We start from the raw sequence: 14,175 nt of genomic DNA on the forward strand, positions 1-14,175 counted from the left end.
TTTTCATTCTACTAATCTTTTTTCTTTTTCTCTTTTTCTTCTCTCCTTTCTGTCTTTTTCCTTTTCTCACACACAATAATTGTAGGGGCTGTGCTGATGCGCTTCCTTGAGGCGGCGAGATGCACTCTTGCTCACACATGTGTTGTTGGGCTGGAATTGGGGGAGCTCTTTCCTAGTTTTATACTGGAGAGGCTGTCTCTTGAGGCTGGTCTGGGTGACTCTGGCTGCCAACTTGCAGGTGAAGGATGCTACACCACCCTCTAGGTGTCAAGCATAACCATAATCAATGTCTCTCCCTAAATGTGAAGGAGTTGAAGTCCCCAAACAAACGCCGCCAAGTTTGGAGGTATTTGCTTTATCCGGACCCTGATGTGATCTTTCTCCAGAAGACCCATTTACTCTCTAAGGACACCCAACTCGTGTCACACCCTAAATATCCCCGACAGTATTGTACATGCTCCTCTTCTAAAACGGGTGGGATGGCTCTCTTTTTTAAACCGGGTTGGCGTTTAGCGAATCCCAAGCCTGTAACGGATGATGGAGGGAGATTTCTCAGAGTACACATGGCCTGGGACCGTGGGTCCCTCACTTTTATTAATATAAATGTGTCAAGTACCTGGTTCCAGAATCTTCAGCTTTCACAGGAGCAGATGCTTATTCCTCGATCCCACACCAAAATACCAAGGTCATATAGATCCTGGCATCAAAGCGGGGGAAAGGGGATTGGGAGTAAAGAGAAACACACCACATCTTCCTTCTGCTGGACTGGATCACCTCTACCTTGTTTTTTCTGCTTTTAGTGTCTTTATCCTGTAAAAGAGTAATTCTAGTAGTTTCTTCCAATTACAATACTCAACTCAAAACTTCTGTGATTCTAAACACATTACCTGTCCTAGCTGCGTGGCTAACTGTTCTCTTGTAGTTTTTCTTACTTACAAGGGACTGCTGCCTAATTCTTCTTAGATGAGCAGTTCTCTTGAAATACAAATACAGTTATTCCTTATGCTCTTTCTCTCAAACTCTCGCTCTACTATCTCTAGGAAGTCTATATTACCGTGTACATCTTGTAATAACTTACGTATCTATTCTTCTTTGTAGATAAACAAAAGTATGAGGAATTTGAATGCAGGTTTCCAGAAGCTCACACTCGAGGGTCACTCTTCATGATAGGTGGTAAGTATTTTATATATATATATATTCACTGAAAAAACCATAGGTTATAGACCATATATAGTTAGGAATTTGCATTTACAAAACCTTGAAAATTCACTGAAAAAACCATTGGTTATAGACCATATATAGTTAGGGATTAGCATTTACAAAACCTTATTTACTCGCACAAAACCATAGAAATTCGCATATATAGTTAGTTGCAATAACTATATATCGCGCACCCGCAATCCACTGCTGATGATGTCACATATTACATCATTCATGACATGGTCAGTGACATCACTGATGACATCACTGATGACATCTCAAATGGCATCACTGATGACATCTCAAATGACATCACTGATGACATCACTGATGACAACATCCAGTGACTGTATGTTTCTGTAAAGTTAAAATATGTCTTACATATTGAAGAATGAGTGGATGTATAAGTGTCTGGATGAAGGATTTAGTAGGTGCATGACTGACTGTATGAGAGAATGATTAAATGTGTCTCACTGACTGCATGGGTTAGTGACTAAACTGTCTTAATTTGTGCATCATTATATCTGTTGTTCTGTAAACTGCTGCATGTGTTGATCAGTAGCTATATGAGTAACTATATGGGTTATTGATTGGTTGCCCAAGTATTTGTATGGGAGAGTGAGTGTGTGGGTGGCTGGGAGGTGTGTGACTCTGTGCATAGATGTGTGAGCAGTTGATTCACTAGATGTATGGGTTCAAAAGTGCATGTGGAAACAGCTGTATGGGTGGTTGACTGTCTCCATGAGTGTATTGGTGAGTGATTGGATTTCTCAGTGCTACATGTCAAAGTAAGTACATATGTAAAACACAGTACATGTAAGAGTTGACATATATAAATAACTGTGCATAAGAGCCAGTGAATGTGTGAGTGGCTGTATGGATCATTGTGAACTTGTATCAGTGATTGTCTAAGAGAGTAAATATGTGTTAGTATATATTTGATTAAGTAAGGTGTGTATAACTGTATAGTTGAGGAAATGGAGGTGTGATTGATTCTTTGCATGACTGACTAGGTGTGTGAGTAACTCCATGGATGAGTGACAGTCTGTGAGTGTCTGTTTACACTGATTGTATCTAAGGTTATATTAGAGTCTGAAGAGGTTCATCATATTATCACATGAATGATATCATCAGTGATGTGATCAGTAATGTCAAATGAGATGTTATCAGTGATTTCATCAGTGATGTCATTTGAGATGTCATCAGTGATGTCATCAGTGATGTCATTTGAGATGTCATCAGTGATGTCATCAGTGATGTCACTGACCATGTCATGAATGATGTAATATGTGACATCATCAGCAGTGGATTGCGGGTGCGCGATATATAGTTATTGCAACTAATTATATATGCGAATTTCTATGGTTTTGTGCGAGTAAATTAAGGTTTTGAAAATGCTAATCCCTAACTATATATGGCCTATAACCAATGGTTTTTTCAGTGAATTTTCAAGGTTTTGTAAATGCAAATTCCTAACTATATATGGTCTATAACCTATGGTTTTTTCAGTGAATTTCATTAGTTTTTTAAAAGCTAATATCTATAGCTGTAAAATATATTCTTTATTACGTGACGTATCACGTAGCCACGTGAGACGCCTCATGACGCGTCACATAAACGTGACGTATCGTCTCTGCAGCGCAAACAAAACCCGTAACGTAAGCGCGCCAGAGCACGCTTACAGATATATATATATTTTTTTAACCTTAATTAGACAAAATCCACACATGCACATATCTTGAGGCCTTGCAAAGGCACATCAAACAAACAGTCCCTACAATTTTGCCAAGTTTGGTGGAAATCTATTCCTTTAAATTTTATTTTACTGTTTCTCTTGGTTTTCCCCTTGTTACGCTTACCGGAACGCTACCTGGTACGCAAACCGGACGCTCCAAAAACACAAGATGTCGGACTCCCGTTACGCTACCGTTTAGCTGCCCGGTTGGCGTACCGGGAAGCGCCTCTACCGCGAAAAATCGCAATTTTTTTTTTCTTTTTTCCTTTTGCCCTGCGGGGCACTTTAATATCCCCCTCATCAATCCTAGGGGGTCAGGAGGGGTCTACCCTGCCCCCTTTTCTTCATTTCCCCCTTCGTTTTTCACCACCTCTTGTCTCTCGATCCTACCGAGAGACAAGATGGCGGCCGCTCCGGACTGTTTACAAAGTTGACAGCCAATCAGCTTCTCCTCAGACTCCCGTTATGCTGCCGGTTAGCTGCCCAATTAGCTGCCCGGTTCGCGTACCGGGACGCGCCTCTATGGCGAAAAATTGCAATTTTTTTTTGCCCCGCGGGGCACTTTAATATCCCCCTCATCAATCCTAGGGGGTCAGAAGGGGTCTACCTTGCCTCCTTTCCTTCATTTCCCCCTTCGTTTTGGCCTCCTCTTGTCTCTCGATCCTACAGAGAGACAAGATGGCGGCCGCTCCGGACTGTTTAGAATGTTGACAGACACCGGAGAGCCAATCAGCTTCGCTTCGCAAAGCTCCGTTACGCGAAAAGTACGCGAACCGGTTCGCTATACGGGACGCTGTCACAGATATATCTGTTTTTTTAAACGTTAATTTCTCAAAATCCACTGGAGCACATATATTGACACCCAGCAAAGGCACATCGGGCTAACAGTCCCTACAATTTTGCCAAGTTTCGTGCAAATCCATTCAGCTGTTCGAGCTAAAAGTGAGGCCAAACGCCCTATGGAAAAATGAATGGGACAAAGGCGTTTTGGGACCCCCCTTTTTTCTCGCCCCCCCCCTTGACGAAACCCCCCCCAAATTTTCAGGGGCTGCTCAGAAACAAAATGTGCCATTTTCCTGAAAATTTCAGCCGATTCCGTCCACAAACGCCAAAGTTATTAGACATAGAATTTTCAAAAGTTCCATAGAGAAAAAATCCTAACTATATATACCTACTGGCGACCGCCAGTAGGTAATAATAACACATACTTGTCGAGCCTTAGATACCTCTGCAGTTCCCTTGAGTCTCTTCTCTTGGAATTATTTACCCCAATTTGCAGGAAAACAATATTTCTCTCATATCAAGATTACCAAAACTGTATCTTCACCAAGAAGTCTCTGAAGAAAAAAAATTCTTTAACTACTCTCTCTTACACCTTGTTCTCCTAGGTTTGAGGGTCTGACTACTCTTGTGAAGTAATGAACTCTGAATGACTAGCTGTTAGTCAAATATTCCAAAGTTCATAATAGCGAAGAAATGTCATAAATTTGAAACTCACTGCAGCCGCGATAAGTCTCTGTTCTCAATGGGTTCCTAGAATATACTCACGAACCCCCACAACGATGTGTTTTCATCTCCGAAGTCAGAAAATGAAATGCCAACAAAGACGCAACCGTTTCATGCCGGTATTTAGCTGAAAAGCGCAGTTCTCTAATCTTTGAACCGTGAACTCAGCTGCGGTTGCCGCGCGGTCAAAACACTAGACCGGCAACAACCGCAAACTGCAACGGCCATCTTAGATTTCTGCCCCAGTTGTGCCAGAAATCTTTTAAATAGCAAGGAACTCCCTCATTTAGATAAGGCTATATTTGACCTGAAATGACAACCCTGATGAAACTTTTTAACTATCAGGAATGGCCAATGGTTTACTGGGGAGTTAGTCTGCCCAATCCTGACAATATGCTCCTAATCGAAACATGCATATTTTTGGTCACAGCTCTGTACCATTTTACAGCCCGTAGCAACCCCTGTCGTCCTCGGGGGATTTCAATTTGGTCTGGAATCCGGACTGAGACCGTACTGCTCATGCCTTTCAAACTTCAAGAGCCATGTTAGCGATATTGCGCAATATCATCTCCGACGCCGGGTAGGTCGACGCTTGGCGACACCTTCACCCAGATTCACTGGAATTTTCCTTCTTTTCCCATGCCCATCGATCGTATTCTTGTTTCGCAATTTTTTTTTCGCCCTCCCCTAATACATATGCTTTGCGCCACGGAAATTTCTGATATATCTATATTGGACCACGCACACGTCCAACTCTCGCTTCAACCTCCTGAATCGCGTAGAGAACCTGTGCCTTGCTGGAGACTTCCCCCACAGGCCCCCAGGCCCTCCGAGACCCTGTGGAGGTGGCAGACATCCGGAGGGCTTTTTCTTAACCAACACCCTTTCTGATACCCCCTGAGGATGTTCGGTGGGACGCATTCAAAGCTACTATTTCAAAATTAAGTTAATGATACGCAGCATTTTCTTTACATTTAAAAATCTATATAACATTAATTTCCAATAATATTTAACATAAAATACTTTTCCCAAATATAATATACTTTTTTTACTTTCGTCCGTACTTTCCACGTTGAGATTTCTGCCCGATATGCGGTAGTCTCCTGGGTATTTCAGGCACGAAGCACTTTTGATGTATATCATTGCCTTTTTACTTTAATTCATGCAACGGATGGGTACAATAGTCCTTTGAGGAGAGCTGGCTGCTGAATATCATGGAGCAATAAACCCATTTGACAACCTTTGCTGTGAAGGGGTGATGGCGGAGCAAGTAGGGGGCAAGGTGTCATGGAGGTGTGCGTGCAGAACCTGGCCACAGGTGAGGCCTTCGCAGCCAGCATCGCACTTAACATGGCCATAGGCAATGTACCCAAAGGGTCTGGCCACATGCAGAGTGCTGTGCATAGGATCTGGCCATACGGAAACCCACCACTCAAACCCTATTATATGTTGAATGCAGGGTCTGGTGTACCACCATGCATGCAGACAACCTCCACTGCATATGACCAAAGTCTGTACTTAGCGGGTTTGGCTGCTTGTGGAGGGGTGAATGCAGACTCTAACCACAGGATAAGCCCTGTGTCAAACTTGTCCTATGTATGGCTGATGATTGAATGCAGTGGACTTGACCCATTTATGGCTTGTTGGAAAGTGTCCCTCTCTGAAGGGTCACCTCAAACGTTTTGCCTTCCTCCTCCTTTTTTCAGAGTTAGTTTTTGTTGGCTTTAGGACTCTGGGTAATTTATCACTGCTAACAAGTGTTAAAGTGCCCAGTGCTCTCACACTTAATCATTGGCTCATACCCAATTGTCATACTTAATTTACGTATAAGTCCCTAGTAGAGTATACTAAATGTCGCCCGGAACATGTAAATTTAGTGCTATTAAGTGGGCCTGCAGCACTGCTTGTGCCAAACAACTAAGTAGACGTCTAACCATGTCTCAGGCCTGCAGCTGCGGGACATGTTTGTGCAATTCACAGCCACTTCAACTTGACATTTAAAGTCTCTTCCCAAGCCATAAACTCACCTTTTATTACATCTCGCCCTTAAGGTACGCTCTAGGAAGCCCTATGGGCAGGGTACTGTGTAATTAAAAGATGGGACATGTGCTTTTAGGTTGTACATGTCCTGGAAGTGACAAACAGCTTCTTTTGTTTTCCCCTTCTGTAAGGCCTAATCCTCCCATAGGATAACAATGTGAATTCCTTAAAATACCTTTAAGATGTAATTCCTGATTAGAAAGGGGTAGCTGCATTATGGTTCATATATTTGGAATGGTAATGATAAATCCTCTTTACTGGTAAAAGCAGATTAAACATTACTATTTTTGAAAAGACACTTTTAGAAAGCCATTAATGTCTTCCCCACTTCAAAGGCATATTTGGGTATAAGTACTGGGTCTCTGACCCCAGCAAATCAGACACTTCTGAACCTACACCTGAGCCGCTGTCATGAGAACTGCTGTGCTGCTCAAAGGACTCAACTGAACTGCTGATCTGGAAGGCCTGACTTTTTTTTGTGGCCCTGCTGCCTGCTGCTCTCTGACTCTGCTAAAGGAGAGCTGGACTCTAACTTCTTCCAAGTGATCTCCAAGGGCTTTTTGGCTTGCCTCCTGGTGCTTGAGACTCAGGGATATCAAAGTCTCTACCCCTGCTCCTGTGTCTGGCTCCCTGGAAGTGGCCCAGATACTTACAACACAGAACTGGCACATCGACTCGGTGGCAGGAGTAAAATTGGCCCATCACTTCAGAACCAGCGCTTTGCCTCCAGAGTTTGATGCATCGGACAGTGTATCCTCGTGGCTGCATCTTGGTGAGATGGATGCATCCCCTCGACTGCATTGCAACAACCATCGCTTCGCTCGAAGCCTCTCAACTCTGGCAGTCGTCTTTGGAATGGATGCATGACCCTCACTGCAAGAAGAAGATTGACTCATCTTGCTGCTTGAGACCTGGAACGGTACTTTGTTCACCAGGGCCTGAATGGGTCCTGTAGTGGGCCGGTGCTCAATCGTGGTCGGCCCAAACTTTGATTTTGCCAATTCTGGGTTATTAATGTGAATTTTGTTATGGAGAATGGAGCCATAGAGAAAGTAAAGGTTATACTATCACGAGTGTCATGAACAGTGTCATATCTCAGGTAGCGTTAGAATTAGAGCAGAGAGTTGTGTTAGTATATGTTTCAGAGTGATGGGAGGGTGGAATTGTTAGGGAGGGTGAGATTGGGTTTGTGTTTACGAGTATCCACTCTTTCTGAAATTACCATAATTCCTTCCGCTTGGAATAGGGATAACACCTTCACCACCACAGAATTAAGTTGAGGGGCCTGGGAGATACAATACCACTTGTCAGGACACCATGGTGTGTCCTGGAAGTGAGGGAGTGGAGTCTCCAGTGCAGGTCGTTCCACTGCTTAGCGGCGTCCTTCGGTAAGTGTCTGGTATTTGATACAGCATTCACCTTATCCATGATTCTGGCCCACATTTCCCTTCTCTGAATTATGGTGGTTATCTGGATCTGTGCCCTAACAACAGGGGCTCAACCCTAATGATCTCACTCACCATAATAGGTAACTCATTTTCTGGAAATGTGTGTTGCCTTTCAACAGCTTTGTGTCCTGAACACTTGAGCATGGATCTCAGATGATTCTCCGGTCTGAGAGTGGTAAATGTTTTTTGGGTTTGTAGGTGGCTCTTCTGCAGTGGGAGCTGCAGGTGTTGTTGATGTGCGGGGTCACTGAGAGTTGCCCCACGGGACTCCCATTAGCCTTGGTTTTATGGGTGCCCTTCACGAGCACTAAGCACAGCCATTCAAGTGGGGTAATAGTGTTATTAGAACAAGTGCAGGAACACTGTGTGGTAAGATTTTGTGGTTTCCTGGATATTCCAGAAGATTATATCACAGAAATGCAATTAAAAGTCACAATTTTAGTCAAGGTTTGAGGTTTGGAGTGCATTCTGGATGTGAAAACATTGTGGAATCTATGCAAGGCACACCACTCTGGACTCCTTTTGTTGTCTACATTTAAGAAATGTCTGGTTTTGTTTGGTTTCCCTGTGTGACCGGTGAGCCTGGCCTCAAAAACTGCTGCTATCCCCATTGCCAAATCAGGTCATTTTTGTGGTAGGAAATGTGGATTTCTCCACGTTGGGTTTTGGGCCCATTCCTGTCGTAGGCACTTGGCCTAACCATACAAGCGAGGTGGCGTTTATATCAGAAGACTTGTGGGGAATGGTAGGAAATGTGTGTCCCTTTGCAGATTCCATAACTTTCCATCAGAGAAATATGAGGAAAATATTTTTGTGTTAAAGTTTTAGGTTTGCAAAGGCTTCTGGGTAGGAAAACCTGGTTTATAGTTGTATAAAATGTGCAGGTTTGCTAGGTGTCACTAAATGCTAGGTGAACTATGGCAAAATCCCCAGTTACCCATGCTGCAAAAAAAGGGTCAGTTTTCATATAAAATATGTCATTTGTCCATGTTGCTTTTGGGGCCTTTACTGCTGCAGGAACAAGGCCTACCCCTACAAGTCAGGTATCATTTTTTGAGAGACTTGAGGAAATGCTGGGTGGTAAGAAATTTGTGGCTTTTCAGATTCCAGAACTTTCCATCACATACTTGTGAGAAAAATGTGTTGTTTTAGTCAAAGATTGAGGTTAGCAGTGTCTTCTGGGCAGGGAAACCAGGTAAGATCCGTGCTTGTTAACCCACCCTGAATTTGCCCAGGTAACTAATTTTCAAGAATGCACATATTTGCTAGGGTTCCCTAAGTGCAGGCTGAGCTGGGGCCCAAAGTCCACAGCTACCCACATTGCAAAAAAGGCTAATTTTCAGTGGAAAGATGTGATGTGTCCATGTTGCATTTTGGGGCCTTACATGAGGCGTGCAATAGGCCTACCCATGCAAGTGAGGTAGCATTTTTATTGACAGACTTGGAAAGCACACACTAGTAGAACATGTGTTGTTACCCATTGTATTTCTCTGCATTTGTGCCTTTCAAATGTAAGCCAGTGTGGAAGAAAGAAGACATTTTGATAAAGACCCTCTGAATCACATGCTAGTATGGGTACCCACAAATTCAGATATATACAAGTAACTGCTTCTCCTAAACTCCATATTTGGTGTCTATTTCAGAAATACATTGGTTTCCTTGATACCCATTTTCACTCTTTTTATTTTTCTGTATGAGTTGTTCTATTCCCAGAACACAATGAAAAAACATTGTATGGTGCAACTCGGGTACTGGCACTGACTTCCTCCGGTCCTTTGAAAACCTACAAACCTTATATATTCCCGCAATCAAAAGGGTTTACTGGAGATAAAGTTATATTGCTTTTGTAAACTGCCCAATGTGACAAGAAGGTAATATTGGAAACAGTGCCACAATTGGATGTTTTTTTCTTACTCATCTTCAATATTTTCTTATTTTACCGTTAGTTTCCTCAGGAAACCCTTGGGGGATCTAAACAAATGACCCCTCGTTAAACTTAGAATTCTGTCTACTTTTCAGATATGTGAATCTTTCCTGGATCAACTAAGGGTTTCATTCCGATTTCCACCACAAACTGGAAGTAGGTTGAAAGCAGAAAATCTTGGAAAAATTGCCAACCTCTTTGAAAAATGTCAAAAAGAGTGATTTTGATTTAGCTCTGTGTGTACCTGAAAGCTGGCAAGATGGTGACTATCAGAGCAAACCTTTGTTGATGCCATTTGTTTGAAAAAACAGAGACACTTTTTTGTGGAGCACTTTTTTCCTTTTTCTCCAAACCTCCACAATCTAGTTATCTTTTGCCTGCTTTCTCAGTCCTCTCCAGGGGAATCCACAAACCCAGGGTAAGGTAAAATTCCCAGGATATTGGAAAAAAGATGCAGATTTTGTGTGGATACCTTATGTGGAAGAAAGTTATGGAGGTCTAAGCACCAACTACCACAAAAAAGGGTCTTTGCAATCTAGGTGGAAAAGGCCGAGCAGGGAAAGGGTTAATTTTACAAGGCTGAGCTACCAAAACCAAACTTTCATGTCAATGTTATACCTGTATTTCTGTATTTGTAATGAAAATACTGCAAGTAGCAGAGTGCAAAGAAAGAAAAGGAAGAGATGAACTCGCCACACCTGAAGAATAATATTCGCAAACTCTACAACGGTCTCTAGATAGCGTCAGGGAATTCGAAGGTGCCTTGGTGTGGCATAAACAGCTGTTTGCAAATTGAGCTTGTGAAGGGTGGAGCATAGGAGGGAATGGATTAAATCCACAAGCCTGCAAATATTTGTGCTTGTTATGAGCTACATTCAGCGGACTTTGAACAAGTGCCCTTCCTGTCAGAACAGATGTAATCCTTCTGTCCTGGACAGATCAGTGTTTGCAGCATTTTTCCTCGATTGTTTTCCTCTATGTGCAGAAGATGAAGGTCTCTGTGCACTGCAGCCATGGCCGTGTGCACCAAGAAAACAACCATCTATGCAATAGTTACCGGGGGTTCCAGTTTAGGCCTAACCCAAATGAGGTCTTGTGTTTCTTTTTTAGTTTTATTTATACCCAATGGGTTTATGAAGCAGAATTCTGTGTTAAGAGAATGAGCCAGATACATCCTTCAGAAGATCCCTCATGAAAAGACACAGCAAGTGGCTGCAAAAAATGATAAAGAATATTTCTAATAAAAAATAGCTCAAACACTTGCATTTCATCTGACTTGTAGCACATTAATGGGTAGATGCATCAACGTTGTCATTTGCGATTCCTTATTTGCGAAAAATAAGGAATCGCAAATAAGGAATCGCAAATGGCAATGCATCATTTATTTCGCAATTTTATTGAGATTCGGTAAAAATCGCAATTTTTACCGAATCGCAATAAAATTGCGAGTTTCAAATAGCGAATTCGCAATTCCCATTCATTCCTATGGGCTGAAATGCCCATAGGAATGAATGGGAATTGCGAATTCGCAATTTTAAAATCGGAATTCAACAAAGCATTTCAAGGGTGGAGAGGGGGGTCCAAAGGACCCCCCCCTGCACCCATGAAATGCACTTTTACATGTAAGTTACATACACACATGTACTAAGGACATGTGTGTCTGTAACTTAACAGTTTAAAAAATGCATTTTTGTGCTTTTTTAAACAATTGTGCAAATTACCACAAGGTTCAAACTCGTGGTAATTTGCACTTGCAATTTTAAAATTCGCAATTTTTTTTACAATGACGCATTCCATTTAAGGAATCGCACAATTGCGATTCCTTAAATGCAATCGCATTTAAGAAATTCGCAAAATTAGCGAATTTTAACAAAAAGTAATGATGCATATCAAAAAGCATTTTTGGAGTTGCAAACGGCCGATTTTAAGGAATCGCACCGTTTGCGACTCCAAAAATGCTTGATGCATCTGGGCATAAATGTTAGCATTGAAAAATGAGGACGACAGACCTTGACACCTTAAGACATGGGCAGACGACTGCCCTATCCCTTAAACCTGTGACATTACATCGAAGACGCTGCACCTGATCGTAACCCAAGAGCCATTTTTCAGCACTCATAGAAACAGCAAATTGCCTATGAATGATTAAGTGCAGGAAGGTCCCTCTTCCTGCACATAAACAATCATGTAAAAAAATGCCAATTTGCAACTTCTATGTAAGCAGCATTAAGCAGCAGACATAGGAGTTAAGAAACACCATTTAAAGTTTGATTATGTACAGGAAGGGGAACCTCCCTGCACATATACAACCTTCCCCTCAACACAGGCACCCTGGCACCATACACTATGGTGCCAGGGTGCCTGCGTCGGCGCTAGGCAGCTAAAGTTAGCGCCAGAGCAGAGGGAAACGCAGCGCTGCATAATTTCTAGTAAATATGGTGTAGCCCTGCGTTTCTGAAGAGATGAAGCATGTTGTTAACCCTTTTGGCTTAACGACACGCTTCGCTACTTTATTGCAAATATGCCCTTAAATAGAGGGTCTATAGCCATTAGCACTATTTCTTAGCGCAAAATACATCTTCAGGACCATTGTGGACGCAAGGGTGCATTATTTTGCTACGAAAATAGCGCTAAATGCCTGGTTATACTTCTTGCCTAATTCTGCATAATTTTGATGTCATTATGTGGTTCAATGGCCTCCGGCGCACCTGCTGCACGAATGGTAGCTACACCCTTGGTACTAGCATCAGCTCATGCACAATATATGAAAACAGCGAGCTGGCGCCTTCAAAGAAAAATGCTACATTTAGCGCTATGCAGAAGTGTTGCTTTCATTGGTGCAGCAGGTGCAGTGACACCAAGGCCTAGAGGCCTAATGGGGTCTGCTGAAAGCTGAGCATTGCTGTATTGTACCATGCCAACAGCGGGTAGGCCACCCAGTTCCTTCCTTGCACTGGGGCCCATGCCACACTTGCCACTCCACTAGTGTTCAGCATCAACTTAACTTCCTCAGGAATGCTAAGATAACGGTGGTGGCAAAATGAACATTAATGCTGAAAATATGACATGGTTACTGTCTTCTTTCAATGCAAACTGGCACACACGAGCTGGCATGGCACACCTGGCATGGCACCCTGTCTCTCCAGGGCTTGATCAGCACTGTGGAAATGATGCACAGAGTTAAAAACAAAACAAATGTTTAAAGTAAAACTGGAGAGACAAAAAATACCCATTTATTTGCTCATTGTACAAAGCAGAACCAGAAACGTGAGATTAATCCTGGCTTCCCTGCGTTACTAAATTGAGTGATCTCAGTCAAATATTTTATTTCAACAATCCTACACTGTCTTCATTATGGCACGTGAATGTAGCTTGAAATACAAACGTCTTGTGTTTCATTTATTAGACTATAATGTTGCTTTATTTATAAGAATGTGGGCCACGACAGGGTGCCCGTGACATTACAACCTACGCTCCTCTCGGTTCCCAAATGTCATTGTCGCCAGGGCACGGGGCAGAAATGGTTCTAAGTTCATGTTTCAAAAGTCTCACTTTTTAAAAGTGCCTCTCAATGCAATGATATAAAGTGACGTATTAACCTCAAAGCTTCCGCACCTGCTTTTTTTATTATTTGAATGGATGTTATCATATTTTACATGGTGTGTTTGTTGCATGATTTACATGGCAAACATGTCAGCGCCGTCTCAGCTTGTAAGATTGCAGAGGCAGCCGGGCCTATGCACTGATGCAGGGAGAGGGAACCGGCTGATATGTATTCTTTTTACTTTCACTCCCAGGAGTGGAATGGACGGGCCAAGAGTGGGCGAAGCCCTCCCTGCCAGTGCTCAGAGCACAAACTTTATGAAAACAGGGGGGCATATTATCAAGACAGGCGATACAATTATCGCCGCTATAGCGGCAGAAAACTGCAGCTAAAACGGCGATAATGGGCTTGATAATACACCCTTGTGAATTCCCATTGAAGTCCATGTTCGATTTCCTTCACATCTAACATGGGCTTCAATTGGAATTCCATAGAGCATATTATCAAGCCCATTATCTCTGTTTTAGCTGCAGTTTTATTGCCAATCTTGATATTATGCCCCAATATCCCCAGGTCACAGGCCGCTGTCGGACACACCTCTGACCCTCTGCAGCCCACTCAGTGGGGTCTGCTCATTCTGCAGGAACCGCCCCTGCTGCTCCCTTCACTTTTTCAACATTCAAGACACCTTTTTGTCGCTTCTTGCATTTTAAAAGCAGTGTGGTTGTCTGGTGTCTAGTCATTGTGCCATTGCTTCGCGAGTCTGCGTTCCTTGAAA

Source organism: Lissotriton vulgaris, chromosome 11 (genome assembly GCF_964263255.1).
Source record: "Lissotriton vulgaris chromosome 11, aLisVul1.2, whole genome shotgun sequence".
Lineage (NCBI taxonomy): Eukaryota > Metazoa > Chordata > Amphibia > Caudata > Salamandridae > Lissotriton > Lissotriton vulgaris.